Raw genomic sequence first — 14,088 nt, forward strand, 5'->3', positions numbered from 1 at the left:
GCTGACTTCTATTTACCATTTTATGATAAAGTATATTAGTGGAAATGATTTTTAAACCTGATAATAACTAAAAATATGTAAAAGAAAAAATAACTTCTCCTTCAAATTTGCTGAGAAATGTGTAATGTACAAAATTCAACTATCCTTTTAAAGAATAAAAAATATTATTCAAAGTAGTTATTTATTAAGCATTTTATCCAAACATGTTTAATTATCTAGAAAAATTGAAAACAAATTCTCATTAATAAATGGATTTATTTGAATGATTCAAACTTCTATTCATGCACCTGGATCATGTGATGATAGCTTTTTTACTTATTCTTTCAACAATTATGTATTAAGTATGTCCTATATTTTAGCCTAGTAGCAAGCAAAGTTCAAAACCCATCTCTGACTTCCTTAAGTTTGTTGAAAGTTTGGCAGAGGAAAGAGAAAGTCAAAGCAACATACAATGACAGCTTTGAAAAATGTTATAGAAAAGTTACACACCCTACTATACAGTAACATATGAGAAGGGAGAGGCCACTGACCAAAAAGAGCATGAAGAACACCACTAGAGAGCATGTGCCAGGATTCTGTGAAGGTCTTGTCAAAGATTTGGGTCAAGATGAATAGGAAGGCAGTGAAAGAAATGTTTTAAGGAGAAGCAGAATATGATCAAGTTTGCATATTCTTTAAAAAGATCCCTCACTTGAATTTGAGGGTGAAGGAATTTGAGGGTGACTATAGGGATAAGAGTAGAAGAAAGAATACTGAATAAAAGCCCTTGTAATCTAAGGCAAAAAAATGGGGATAAAACAGTCATATTGTTCATATCATTCTCATACCATCTTAGGAATGGAAACTCTCCATTTTTAAAACTTGTTAATATTATTTACTGAGAACTTACTATGTGCCAGACAGTTTTAGGACATGGAAATACTATAGTTAACAAAACAGACTGAAGTGTGGGGATGGGGGGAATGCAGGAGAAAACACAAGAAAATAAATTCTTAACAGATAAGTTCACATAATTATAAAAGCTGTAAAGAAAATACAGCAGAATAATGCGATATTCAGTGACTGGAGCAGGATGCTCTCTGCAGGGAGAGGAATATCTGATCTGAAATTCTAGTAACAAGAAAAAAAATAGCCATTTAAACAACAATGGCAAATGACAACAAACAAATTGCAAAAATTAGCCATTTAAACATCAATGGCAAAATTAGTCATTTAAACATATAACATGCAAAGGCCCTAGAACAGAAGCTGGCATTTTAAAAAGAAGAAAAAAAAAAAGCAAGCAAGCCAAGATGTCTCAAAGGCTAGGAATACAGTTATGTAAGATGGGGGTCTCTGTGAGAAGAAGCAGCCTTTGAACAGGGAGGAAGTCTAGATTTTATAAGTACCGAAGCTACCATAAATTTTAAAACGACGAAAAAGATCTATTTTATGTTTGAAAGATGATTCTAGCTGCTGTGTGAACACTGGATTGAAAGTGGGGGACAGGAAGCTAAGAGATCAGTTAGGATCTGTTATCATAGGATAACCTGATAAAATGGGCAGAGACAACTACATACTTATCCTAAGATATTTTTTCTAAGATATTTTAAATGAGGATTTGAAATTTGAAATCTTCTGAAATTATTTGAAATTATTTCTACAATGGAAAAGTAAATAACTGTGTTAATACTTTATTTTTGTATACAATGAAGAATTATCTTAATTTTATTAATAATTTTATTTATTTTTTACAAACTGCTTTCTATATAGATCACAAATTAATTTAGTTTCTAAATAAGACTGACATCTGGCCACACACATACACACAAAACAAAAACAGAAGAAACGGGGATCCCCGGGTGGCTCAGCGTTTAGCGCTTGCCTTCAGCCCAGGGCGTGATCCTGGGGACCGGGGATTGAATCCAATGTCGGGCTCCCGGCATGGAGCCTGCTTCTCCCTCTGCCTGTGTCCCTGCCTCTCTCTCTCATGAATAAATAAATAAAACCTTAAAAAAAAAAAAAGAAGAAGAAACAGTAAAATAGCAACTTCTACATTATTAGTAGGATTTCCAAACCCATCCAACATGGAAAACCAGTGCAATCCTCTCTCCCCTCCCTCTTTACAACTGAAAACTCCAGGCAAAGGATTAAAAGCAACTTCTTGAGGACTCTGAAATGTAAATAATAGCAGGCATACCAGACAAGCACTCAAAGACACAGTGGTGGAGAGTGTTTGGAGTATTTTTCTCCTTTACCTCCCAGCTTTGAGCTCAGGTCAGGCTGAACCTAAGAACTAAATAAATAGCATGCACTGAAAGCAAAAATTCCAATCCTGTTTTTCTGCGACTAGGAGAATAATCCTCTTTTCTTTTACTATTTCTTTACTTCTCATCTTGCAACAAGGCCAGGCCTAATTATAGAACTACACTGACACAGTGGGTGGGTGGTAGTAGTGATGGGAGCACATAAAACCCTGAGGAATAAAGCTATCTTTTCAGATAGAATACTAGAAAGGAAGTCCCTATTATGTGAACAGTGAGGAAACTCCATTACTTTTTTTCTTTTCTCATTCTCTCATCATTTTGCCACAAAAGTGGGCCCATTAGTATAGAACTATATGATAGCATAGAAGCAAAAACTCTGATAGAACAAGCCAGACAGTGTGGGGTTATCCTGGAGAAGAATACCCTAGATCAGGGGATTCTCTAATTCTTTACATGAACTGACACAAATCCGAGGTTCCCCCCCCTAAGTTGTATATGCTCAAAACATACCCAAAGCAGTACAGCAAAAGCTCTGAAAATTAACCTGACATAAACTACCGCTGTGAAAATTAACCTATGACATAAACTACCAACAAAGTCCCAGACTAAACCCTGAGAGGTTACAGGCAAGCTGGACTCAAAAAAGTAAAGAATTTGAAAGCGAACTGACACTGAAACCACCATCACCACTCAGAAGGTTAGGCCAAAATTGTAATATAAACCTAATTGTGGTGTCTGCCTGGGATTGGGAGGGGGAGGGCTAGAGAGGAAAGAAAAATGGAGGGAAAAAGGAGAAAGGAAACCAAAGAAAAAATTTCAGATTTAACAAGATCTGGAGTTTTGAAACCAAATATTCAGAATGTTCATGATACAATCTAAAATTACTTGATATATCAAGAACATGGAAAATCTAGCCAACTTTCAAGGCACAATACAATCAATTCTGAGATGATGGAGATGTTGGTATCAACGAAGATTTAAAGAACTTACTATACAACTTTCTGCCATGAAGCACACTTTTGAAAGACATGTTCATAGTAAAAAAATAATTTAAGAAACTATTAAAAAGAATCAAATTAAAATTTTAAAACTATAAAGTACAGTGTATTTGAAATTTTTTTAAAAAAAAGCAATAGATGGATTCAAAATTAACATGGAGTTGACAGAGGAACAAATCAATCAACTAAAAAAGAGATCAAAAGAAGTTATCCAGCCTGAAGAACAGAGTAAGATTAAGGAATTAAAATGGAGAGAACCTCAAAGAACCACGGGAAAATATAAAGCCCCTAGTAAGTCTTCAAAATTCAAACTTTTTAAAAAACATTATCAGTATGACATTACATAAATCATCAATATCTTTACAGTTGTATTCAAATATAGTTTCAGCATAAAGAATAAATGTAAAGATTATCTAAATGAAAAATGAGATTACAACACAATGTGAAAATTAATCTTTCCATTCTAGCATGTATTTTCTTTCATTTCTTAGATATATTTTTTCATTAAAAATACATATACATTAAAAACTTGCACATATGAAAGAAATATTAAGATAAAAACTAGCAAAAAAGAAATTTTTGAAAAAGAAGAAGGAAAGAAAAAAGAAAGGAAAAACACCTATTATATAATTACATGGTGGAAAATATTTGTTTTTCCTATAAAAGTGAAATTACACACTACATATACAATTTTGTGTTCTATTATTTCATATATTAAAAGTGTAAGCACTTCTCTCCTGTTATTTTAAAATTTTATTTACAAAAATTTTAAATGACTGCATAATAATCAATGAATGTTCTATAATTTAACCATTTTTATCAGTGGATATTTCTGCGTTTAAAATAGTTACCTGTTCTTAGTACACTAAGATAAATATCTTTGCGCAAAAATCTTTCCTTGGCTGCCTTAAGAAATTAAATTGGATGGTGGGAAAGTACTAACAAAATTTCAAAGTTAATACAAATTGATTAAAAAAAATCACAAAAATCATATATGATTATTATGGAAAACTTTAAAATGCAGATTCAAGGAAGAAAAGAGGCCACCCACAGTTTTACCCATTAATATTTGACAGATTTGCTCAAATTTTTAATGCAATTCACTATGTAGACTAAAATTTGAAAACAATTTACAGTTTAATAGTATTATTAAACAATCTTGACTGGCTACACAGAATTTTAAACAATAGTTGATCTTCACAGCATAATTATAAACCCAATATATTCCTACTGCTGTTCTCCCTGGAGCACATATATAGAACTGTCCATGTGAGGAGTAACTTGATGCAAGTCAATGTCTTGAGAAGAATATTTGCATTTTGTGACTCTGTATTCAAATATTACAGAGTACTGACTGTGGCCCCAAATCTATTTTCTCCTTTTTGTGGGGCATATGGCAACCCAGCTACAGACTACATTGCCAGCTCCATTATGCCTAGATGTAGCCCTGTAGGCACAAGTGCTTAAAAACAAAATTCTGATGTCTTGTATTAATTTCCTTTCTTTCTCATAGACTAGAACAATGGCTAAAGCAGGCCCAAAGAGTAGCTATGAACAAAAAGACAGAAAATGGTGGTGATATGGAAAAACTGAAGCCCTTATACATTGCTACTAGTAATATAAAATAGTGCAGCCCTTTTGGAAAACAGTATGCCTATTTATTTAAAAGTTAAACGTAAGTTTACCATTAAGACCCAGCAATTACACTCTAAGAATCTACCAAAGAGAAATGAATATAATACATGGGTATTCGGGATCCCTGGGTGGCGCAGCGGTTTAGCACCTGCCTTTAGCCCAGGGCTCGATCCTGGAGACCCGGGATCGAATCCCACGTCAGGCTCCCGGTGCATGGGGCCTGCTTCTCCCTCTGCCTATGTCTCTGCCTCTCTCTCTCTCTCTATCATAAATAAATAAAAATTAAAAAAAAAAAAAAAGAATACATGGGTATTCACAAAGATCTGAGTTCAAATGTTTATAACAACATTTTTAAAATAGTCCCAAACTGGAAACATTACAAATACCCATTAACCACTGAATAAACAGAAAGTGGTATATCCATACAATGGAATACTATTCAGCAATAAAAGAAAGAACCTGGTGCTACTATATGCTACAACATGGCCAAATCTCAAAAAACATTAGCTAAGTGAAATAAGCCAAACAAAATTAGATGTAATGTCTCTTTGAAGTCTACTTAGTCTGAAATTAAAGTTGCCTAGCTTTCTTGTTAGGCGTTTTCATGACGACTCTTTCTCTACATTCTTTAGTTTTGACCTAAGTAATTTTAGTTTTCTATTGTTACTATAACAAACCATCACAAGCTTAGAAGCTTAAAACAACATAAATATATTATCTCACAGTTCTATAGGTTGGAATTCTAATATGGGTCTCAATGGGCTAAAATTAAGGTTGGGAAGGGCTGTGTACCTTATTGGCAGCCCTTGGGAAAATCTGTTCCTTGCTCATTCACAGTCATTCAAATAAGTCAGTTTCTTAAGAACTGAGGTCCCCAATTCCTTAGGAACTGTGAGTAGAGAGTTGTTGCCAGCTTCTAGAGGCCACCCAAATTCCTTGTCTTTCTCCATCTTCAAAGCCAAATCAATGGACCAAGTCATTTTCACACTTTCTCTCTCTTTTGCCCTTCTACTGTTGCTTTTCGCTAACTGCAAGTATAAAGGTTCTAAGTTGTTAAGGACTCATGTAGTTACACTGGGCCAACACAGAAAATCCCTAATAACTTTCTGATCTAAACATGTGTAAACCTTAAAAACATCCTCAAAGTCCTTTCTGCCAAGTAAGGTAACATATTCACAGGTTCTAGAGATGAGAGTTTGTGGAAATATTTGGGAGTGAAGGAGACATTATTCAGCTTACCGTATCTTTTTATTTAAAGTAAGGAACCTGCAAGAAGTATATAATTACTTGTTGCTTTTTAAAATCTGACATAAAAAAACAAAAACAGAAAAATAAAATCTTTCAGACAATCTCTGCCTTTTAACTGGTATCCTTAGACTATTCATATTAATGTGCTACTGATATGGATGAATTAATATATAGGGTCCAGCCACCTATTTTCTATCTGGTCCGTCTTCTTGTTCCATCTGTTCTTTATTCTTTCCCCTCATTTTATGCCTTCTTTGGAGTTGAGGATATTTTATGATTCCATCTGATCTCTTCTATTGAATTATTATTTATCCCTCTGTATTATATTTTAATTTAATGGATACTCTTAGAGGAAGGTTTGAGAAACCATGGTATATAGGCCAGTCAACTGTTTTTTTATATTAAGTTTTATTAAAATTCACCCATTTGTTTAGGCTACTTTTGAACTATGATGGAAGAATTGAGTAGTTAAAACGGAGATCATATAGCAAGTCTTAAATTTATATTATATTATCCTTTAAGAAAATGTTTCCTGATCCCTGTTCTACACTTACAATATTTAATTAATTAGCATCTATCTTCAATCATTATTATAAGGTCACGTGTAGCAGAACCTTAAACAGTATATTCCCAATTCCTCCTTCTAATCCTTTGTGCTACTGTTGCTATATATTTTTTTACATATGCTATAAACACTGTATGTTGCTACTATTATTGCTATAGAAATATTTTAGAGCAATTAAAAATAAGGAAAAAAATAATTTTACTTTTCATTCCATTTCCCTCTTTTCTTTGTATAGAGCGAAATGCCTTGATCCTATCATGTAGCTTCTGCCTGACAATGCTTCTTTAGCATTTGTTCTAGCATTGCCTGCTAATAACCAATCTCCATGGTTTTGCTTATCTAAAAAAATTGTATTACTTCATTTTTTTGGAAATATATATTCATTAGGTATAGAATTCTGGTTTCACAAGTTTTTATCCCCTCTTTCACAGCACATTAAAGTTCTCACTCCATGGTCTTCCAGCTTCCATGATTTTTGAACAGAAATCTGCACTAATTCTTATTTACTTCTGTCTGTATTTTTTGTATTAGTTTTCTATTGTTGCCATAACACCTTTTTTTTCTGATTACCTTTAAGAACTTTTGTTTGTTTTCAACTGTTTGAATATGACTAATTTTTAAAAATATTTTATGTATATATTCATGAGACACACACAGAGGGAGGCAAAGACATAGGCAGAGGGAAGTGGGCTCCTCGCAAGGAGCCTGATGTGGTACTCAATCCCAGAACTCCGGGATCACGCCCTGAGCCAAAGGCAGATGCTCAAGGGCTAAGCCACCCAGGTGTCCCCTATGACTAAATTTTTAATTATTTTTTATTTTTGTTTTCTGTATTTATTCCTTGTGTTACCTGAGCTTCTTGAATCTGTAGTTTAGTGTATATCATTAATTTCAGAAAATTATTGGTCATTTTTTTTTTAAATATTTCTTCTCTACCTCTCTTCTTCTGGGATTCCAGTTATATGGACCATTTGATAATGTCTCATGGGTTCTCAGATGTTTCTTATTTCTCTGTTTCAATTTGGGTAATTTCTGTTGATTTATCTTCCCATTTGCTGGTTCTTTTTTGTATGTGTCAATTTTATTTATGATCCTGCCATACGCATTCTCTTTGTTACTGTATTTTAAATTTCTAGGGTTTCCATTCAACTTATTGATAATAATTTTTGCTATCTCTGCTGAAATTAACCATCTGATCTTTCATGCTGTCTGGACTTTCCACTAGAGCCTTCATCATGTAATTCCAGGTTACTTAAAATACATTGTGATATAGTTCTAACATGTGTCACTGCTATGTCTACTTTTTTTTTTTTTTAATTTTTTTTTATTTATTTATGATAGTCACACAGAGAGAGAGAGAGAGAGAGGCAGAGACACAGGCAGAGGGAGAAGCAGGCTCCATGCACTGGGAGCCTGACGTGGGATTCGATCCTGGGTCTCCAGGATCGCGCCCTGGGCCAAAGGCAGGCGCCAAACCGCTGCGCCACCCAGGGATCCCTGCTATGTCTACTTTTGATGATTGCTTTGTCTCTTGTGTGTCTTTTCCTTGCCTTTTCATATGTTTAAAAACTTTATTAGGGAGCTTATGTATTACTGTCATCATGTGTATGATAGTAAAGACTAAGGTAATCTTTATGTTTGGAAAGGAGTATACACTTCCACTAGAACTTTTAGCACACAGGTTTAAATTAATCTAACTAGGAGTTAAACTAGGTTTGAAGTCTGTCATTGCTATGGCTCAGTGCACCACAGGCTGCAAATTTCTATAGTAATACCTTCTCTTGAGGATGGGGAATTCATTTTGCCAAAGAACATTTTTTTTTTTCATTTTCCTAATTTCTCCACATTCAGTTCTAAGGCTCTGTGCTCAGAATCTATCTCGTGCAAGTTACTTATATTTAACACTTGTTATCCTGGCAACACGGAATGAAAAATAGGGGACAGTGTTCTTTGACCTTCTGATTAATACTTAGTCTTAGGTAAGCACTGTGTCTCTGGATCTCATGTATATTCCTTTTTATTAATCCTTCCTCTCCCAAAGCATAGTTCCTGTAGATGTTTCCGCCCCTCCCCTAAGGCTTGAGGGTGTTCCCTCCATTCCAATTCCCCAGGAACAAAGAGATTCCACCAGTGTCCTAAGGCAATAATGATGGTTATAGCTCTCCCAACAGCATATGGCTTTGTTCTATAAGAGGAAGAAGAGTCCGGGTGTAGTTTATTGTTATTCCTGCTGTGGCTACTGTAGTGATCCTCTAGTTCTTCACCAAAGGGGGGGGGATCTTCTTTTTTCTTGGTTGACAGGGTTCACAAAGAAAAATCTACACAAGTATGTGGGGTCCTCCTATTCTTGTGGCTACCAGGGGTTTCACCTTTCCTCACCAATACACACTTGGCCTCCACCAATTCAATGATCATTTTGGTTGAATTTTTTCTTTAAGTGTCTCTGTCTTGCCCAGGTAAGTCAGTACTTGCACTCTGCCTCTCTCTGCAAAACAGGTGTCTGTCTCTCCCCAGATTCTGTGTCTAGATTCACTGTCCAGCCACTTCAGCACTCAATGGGTTATTAATGAAAAGTTGTGAACTTGCTCTCTGTACACCTTTTTATTTTAAAGTTGAGACTGAACTCTTTTTCTAGCTCTCTACATCTCTGATCAGAAACCAGAAGCCGTCCTATTTCTACTTAACTCCATGTATTATGGTTTTCAAAGTTTACCATATAACTTTCCACATAAGTTCACTCATTCATCAAATGTTCAGCTAATGCTTTCTATGTGGCAGGCATTGAGAAAGAAACCATTCTACTAAAGTTATGCAGCTAACATCTGCCATACCAAACTACCTACCAAAACAAGATGACCCCAATTTCTAACCTAAAGGGTGAGAACACTTAAGCCAGAGAAAAATATTTCATGATTACATTTATCTGCAAATAAGTTTAGATAAATATCATGGTTTGACTCAAATAACTTTAAAATATGTCATGTGGCACTGTGGAGGATATTGATATGAATAAGATAAAGACTATATGTTGCTTGCTTATAAAGAACAGTCAAATATTTTTTAAAAATACCATAGTGCACACTTTATCATTAACCTGCAGTTATATATGTTTAAGGAGAACGTTAAGGCATGGGTAAATGAACAGGAATCATTATTCACAGGTAACAGAGGAATTGAAGGCATGATGCCTTAGAAAAAAAGATGAGTTTTCCTTGCAATATTGTCCCATAAGTTTATAGCAAACAGCAGACAAGGACAGGATTAAAAAAACAATCTAGCAGGATATATCAGATTATATTACATTACATAGCAGGAATATATTACATGCAGTTAAAGTTAATTAGCCCTCATGGAATGTGATCTATTTCATGTTTGTACTTCTAGTACTCTGGTGGTAAGTACTCAGGTTTAAAAGCTTAAAGGCTGACTTCTTCAGTATATCAGATTTTACTTCAGTCAAGTACTTCAAGCCAATTCTGCTCATTTAAGTAATTAAAGTATATATGTCAATTAATGAATGCATTATGTGAAGCCAAAAAAAAAAAAAATCTGTGAGAAGGATCAGATATATTAGTGGGAGTCTAGCTACCACAGTCCCTACGTGTAAGAAAAACTACCAGAGAAGTTAAAGTTTCAGAATGTAAATAAGGAGATTACCATAGTAAAAGGATTAGAAGACTCTAATTTTAATGGCTTCAAATTCTTCTAACCTGATGCATTCATCTTTTCACATCTTTGGAAATTTCTGTTGAGAACCCTGTGGTTTTCTAAAGCAATTGCTCCTTTTATAGCTAATGCTGAAAGAGTTATGGCCAATAATTTCCTTCTTTCTAGTTCCAGCAGACCCTCCTTTTCACAGATTAAGTTTCTCTAGGTATGTTAGTATCATTAGTTACACTATAGCCAAGTTTTTAATCTGGTCTCTCAGTCATTCTGCCTCCCTAATATGACCATTTCTACTCTTATCTATTATCTATCTACCTATCTATCTATCTATCTATCTATCTATATATATATATATATATATAATTTGATTCTCAAAAAATAATGTTTTCTAAATTTTTCAGTTCATAGTATGCATGTCCCACTATTTTTCATTTCAATATATATTCTGAAAGGAAAAAGATCACTTAAATGGATGGATCCATCACAACAGATCACTTAAATGCCACTTGAATATCAAGCTCATAGAGCCATGAAATCTAAAAAGATACTACATAAATATGTTGATAATCATATAACAAAAATTAGCTTCCATATAATAGTGGGTCAGAGAGATTATTATACTAGCACATGCATGATTCAATCTTTTGATTAAAAAAGCACTATATTTAAGAGTTATAAAAAGCTCAGAAAACTGGAAACAGAAATGCAGTCTAGGATAGATTTTTCAGACTAATATAGAAGTCTTGGCATGAATAATAAGAGAACTGTGGTTGATCCACAGAACAGTTGGATTATGAACCAGAATATGCAAATCAGGTAACTATTTATGATAATTATTAAAATGTTAACTTGCAAATAAAGCACAAAAAATAAAATTTTAGAGTAGGTTTATTCAAGCACAGTGTAGGACAACACAGCATAATCAGAAGTACATGTAGTTTATGGTATGTATTACTCTTAAGTATGTTAATATCAAACCAATAATGCAAGCACAGTTTAACTCACTTTGGTTAGGGTAATTGTTCATGTTTTCTTTACACACACAAACACATACCTACCACTGTTTGGATGAAAGTCTCCTTTCCTTACAGTTCCAATATGGTTTTGTTAGTATGTTCTTACGCAGGTACCATGGGATTCTCTCAAATCCCAGACTATTTTCACTCTTTCCCCCTCTATATCTGATAGTAACTGAACTGTGCTGATTCATTGTACACAATGCTTTGAAGTTGCTTACATTGTTCTTCATTTGAGAAGCTACCACACTCCTTTCTCTGGTTTCATAACCTAATCCATATACTGCTACTTCTCAAAAGATGCAGTATCTTTCGTTTTTCTCTCTCAATCATTCTAAAAACAATTACTAGAATAATCTTCACATAACTAATAATGTTTATCAAGGTAAAGCAAAAGTCAAGGGCTTGCAGTTGTATGTATGTGTTCTGTTCTACCTGATTACTAATTCAAATTTAATTTCTAAAGGATCAAAGGTCCTTATGAAGTGGTCTTCTATCTTCCCCAATCCCTTTCTACTATCTCAATGTTCTGTAAGGGACTTTGGTCCTAATCATATCTGTGACCTCAATTTATACAGACCTTACAATTTGTCCTCCCTATCTATGCTTTGAATTTCTGCTTTATCCATTCTGTTCTTTACTGCTTCTAAAAGATATTTCACTTCAGCTATTGTATTTTAATTTCTCATAATATTTCTACAGCTCTCTCTTATCCTTTCCTATATTTTCAGCCAGATTTCTTTTTATGGGTCTTTTAACTAATATTTTTCATATTATATTTTAAAAGAACATGTATGCTTATTGAATATATAAAGCATATTTTAATGAAAATTACTTGTTTTTCCTAGATTTGTATCTTTTCCACAAATATGTATTTTCTCTGTCCCCTAAGAACACTGCTTCCCTTATTTTACACTATTGAATCTTTTGACTATTTACTCAATTCTTGAAGTAGTCAGCTCTACTCTTTCCTAATAAATGGGAGAAAGAGATAGTGGTGGTAAATTAATTTCCTTCACTACCACATATTTTATTTAAATCCTAAGAACCTTGGCCAAATTTCACATATTTGTTGTCATTTGTTTACTACGGCTCTAAAGAAAAGAGCCCACCTGGGCTCTACGTCTTCTTACTCCTTCTTGACAGTCTCATCATCTCATACCTGATTGAAATAGCCTCCCTACTAACTGGTAACCTAGTCTTCTAATTTGCTTGATCCCATCTCTCAGTTATGTAATCCACTCTATATCATGGCATTTATTATTCCCTTCTCTTGCCATCAGCAACAAGAAATCTATGCTCTACTCAGCCCCAGATAAGCACCTTTTCAACATGATGCATATCCCTTTCAGTGTCTTTGGCTTTACTACTCCATGTTTATGTTTTTTTTTTTTTTTTCATGTTTATGTTTTTTTAAGATTTTATTTATTTATTTATTCATGACAGACACGGGGGGGGGGGGGGGGAGAGGCAGAGACACAGGCAGAGGGAGAAGCAGGGTCTCCAGGATCACACCCCGAGCTGAAGGTGGCGCTAAACCACTGGGCCACCAGGGATGCCCTACTAAATGCTCCTGGCCAAGTAAAATTCTAGCTGTACACAAAGTACATTTTAAAGGAGATTTTTATTTTTCTCACTAGATTATAAAATCCTTGGACCTAAGTATTCTCCCTTTCACTTTAGTCTTCCCAGCACCAAACAAACAGCATGAACTCATCATTTTAATCTTTTTAAAGACTTTATTTATGAGAGAGAAAGAGAATGTATATACACATGAGCTGGTGGAGGGGCAGAGGGAAAGGAAGCAGCAGACTTCTTGCTGAGCACGGAGCCCAATATGGGGCCAGATCCAAGTTTCTGAGATCATGACCTGAGCCCAAGTCAGACACTTAACCAACTGAGCCACCCAAGCACTCCTGAACTTATCATTTCAATAAAAATGAAAGATAGGGCACTACCACATAGTGCAACCAGCCTATAAAAGTTAGCTATTTATAGTAAATAGTTTGGTTTCCATTAAGATACCAACAGATATCATCAAAAATTATATTGAGAAGCCCAGGTCAGGGGCCCAGATATTATAGCTGTTTTTGTATGGCCTCCTAGCTAGAAAAGGTTTCTATGCAATGCAGACTTGGTACAGCCACCATGGAAAACAGTATGAAGGTTCCTCAAAAAGTCAAAAATAGAACTACACTACAATCCAACAATTGCAGTACTAGGTATTTACCCAAAGAATACAAAAATACTAATTCAAAGGGATACATGCACCCCAATGTTTATAGCAGCATTATCTACTATAGCCAAATTACGGAAACAATCCAAGTGTCTATCAATTAATGAATGGATAAAGGTTTGGTATATACATACAATGGATTATTACCCAGCCACGAAAAAGAATGAAATCTTGTCATTTGCAATGATATGGATAGAACTAGAGAGTATTGGGATCCCTGGGTGGCGCAGCAGTTTGGCGCCTGCCTTTGGCCCAGGGCGCGATCCTGGAGACCCGGGATCGAATCCCACGTCGGGCTCCTGGTGCGTGGAGCCTGCTTCTCCCTCTGCCTGTGTCTCTGCCTCTCTCTCTCTCTCTGTGACTATCATAAAAAAAAAAAAAAAAAAAAAAAAAAAAAAAGAACTAGAGAGTATTATGCTAAGTGAAATTAAGTCAGAGGAAGACAAATGCCATATGATTTCACTCATATGTGGAATTT

General features: G+C 34.7%; 1 protein-coding gene across 21 annotated transcripts in view; it reads right to left on the reverse strand.

The window, feature by feature from the left end:
• TBC1D5 (TBC1 domain family member 5) overlaps positions 1 to 14,088 on the reverse strand; it is a 546,849-nt gene that overhangs the window by 286,452 nt on the left and 246,309 nt on the right. The gene's annotated exons all lie outside the window — the stretch shown is intronic.

Source organism: Canis lupus, chromosome 22 (genome assembly GCF_048164855.1).
Source record: "Canis lupus baileyi chromosome 22, mCanLup2.hap1, whole genome shotgun sequence".
NCBI lineage: Eukaryota > Metazoa > Chordata > Mammalia > Carnivora > Canidae > Canis > Canis lupus.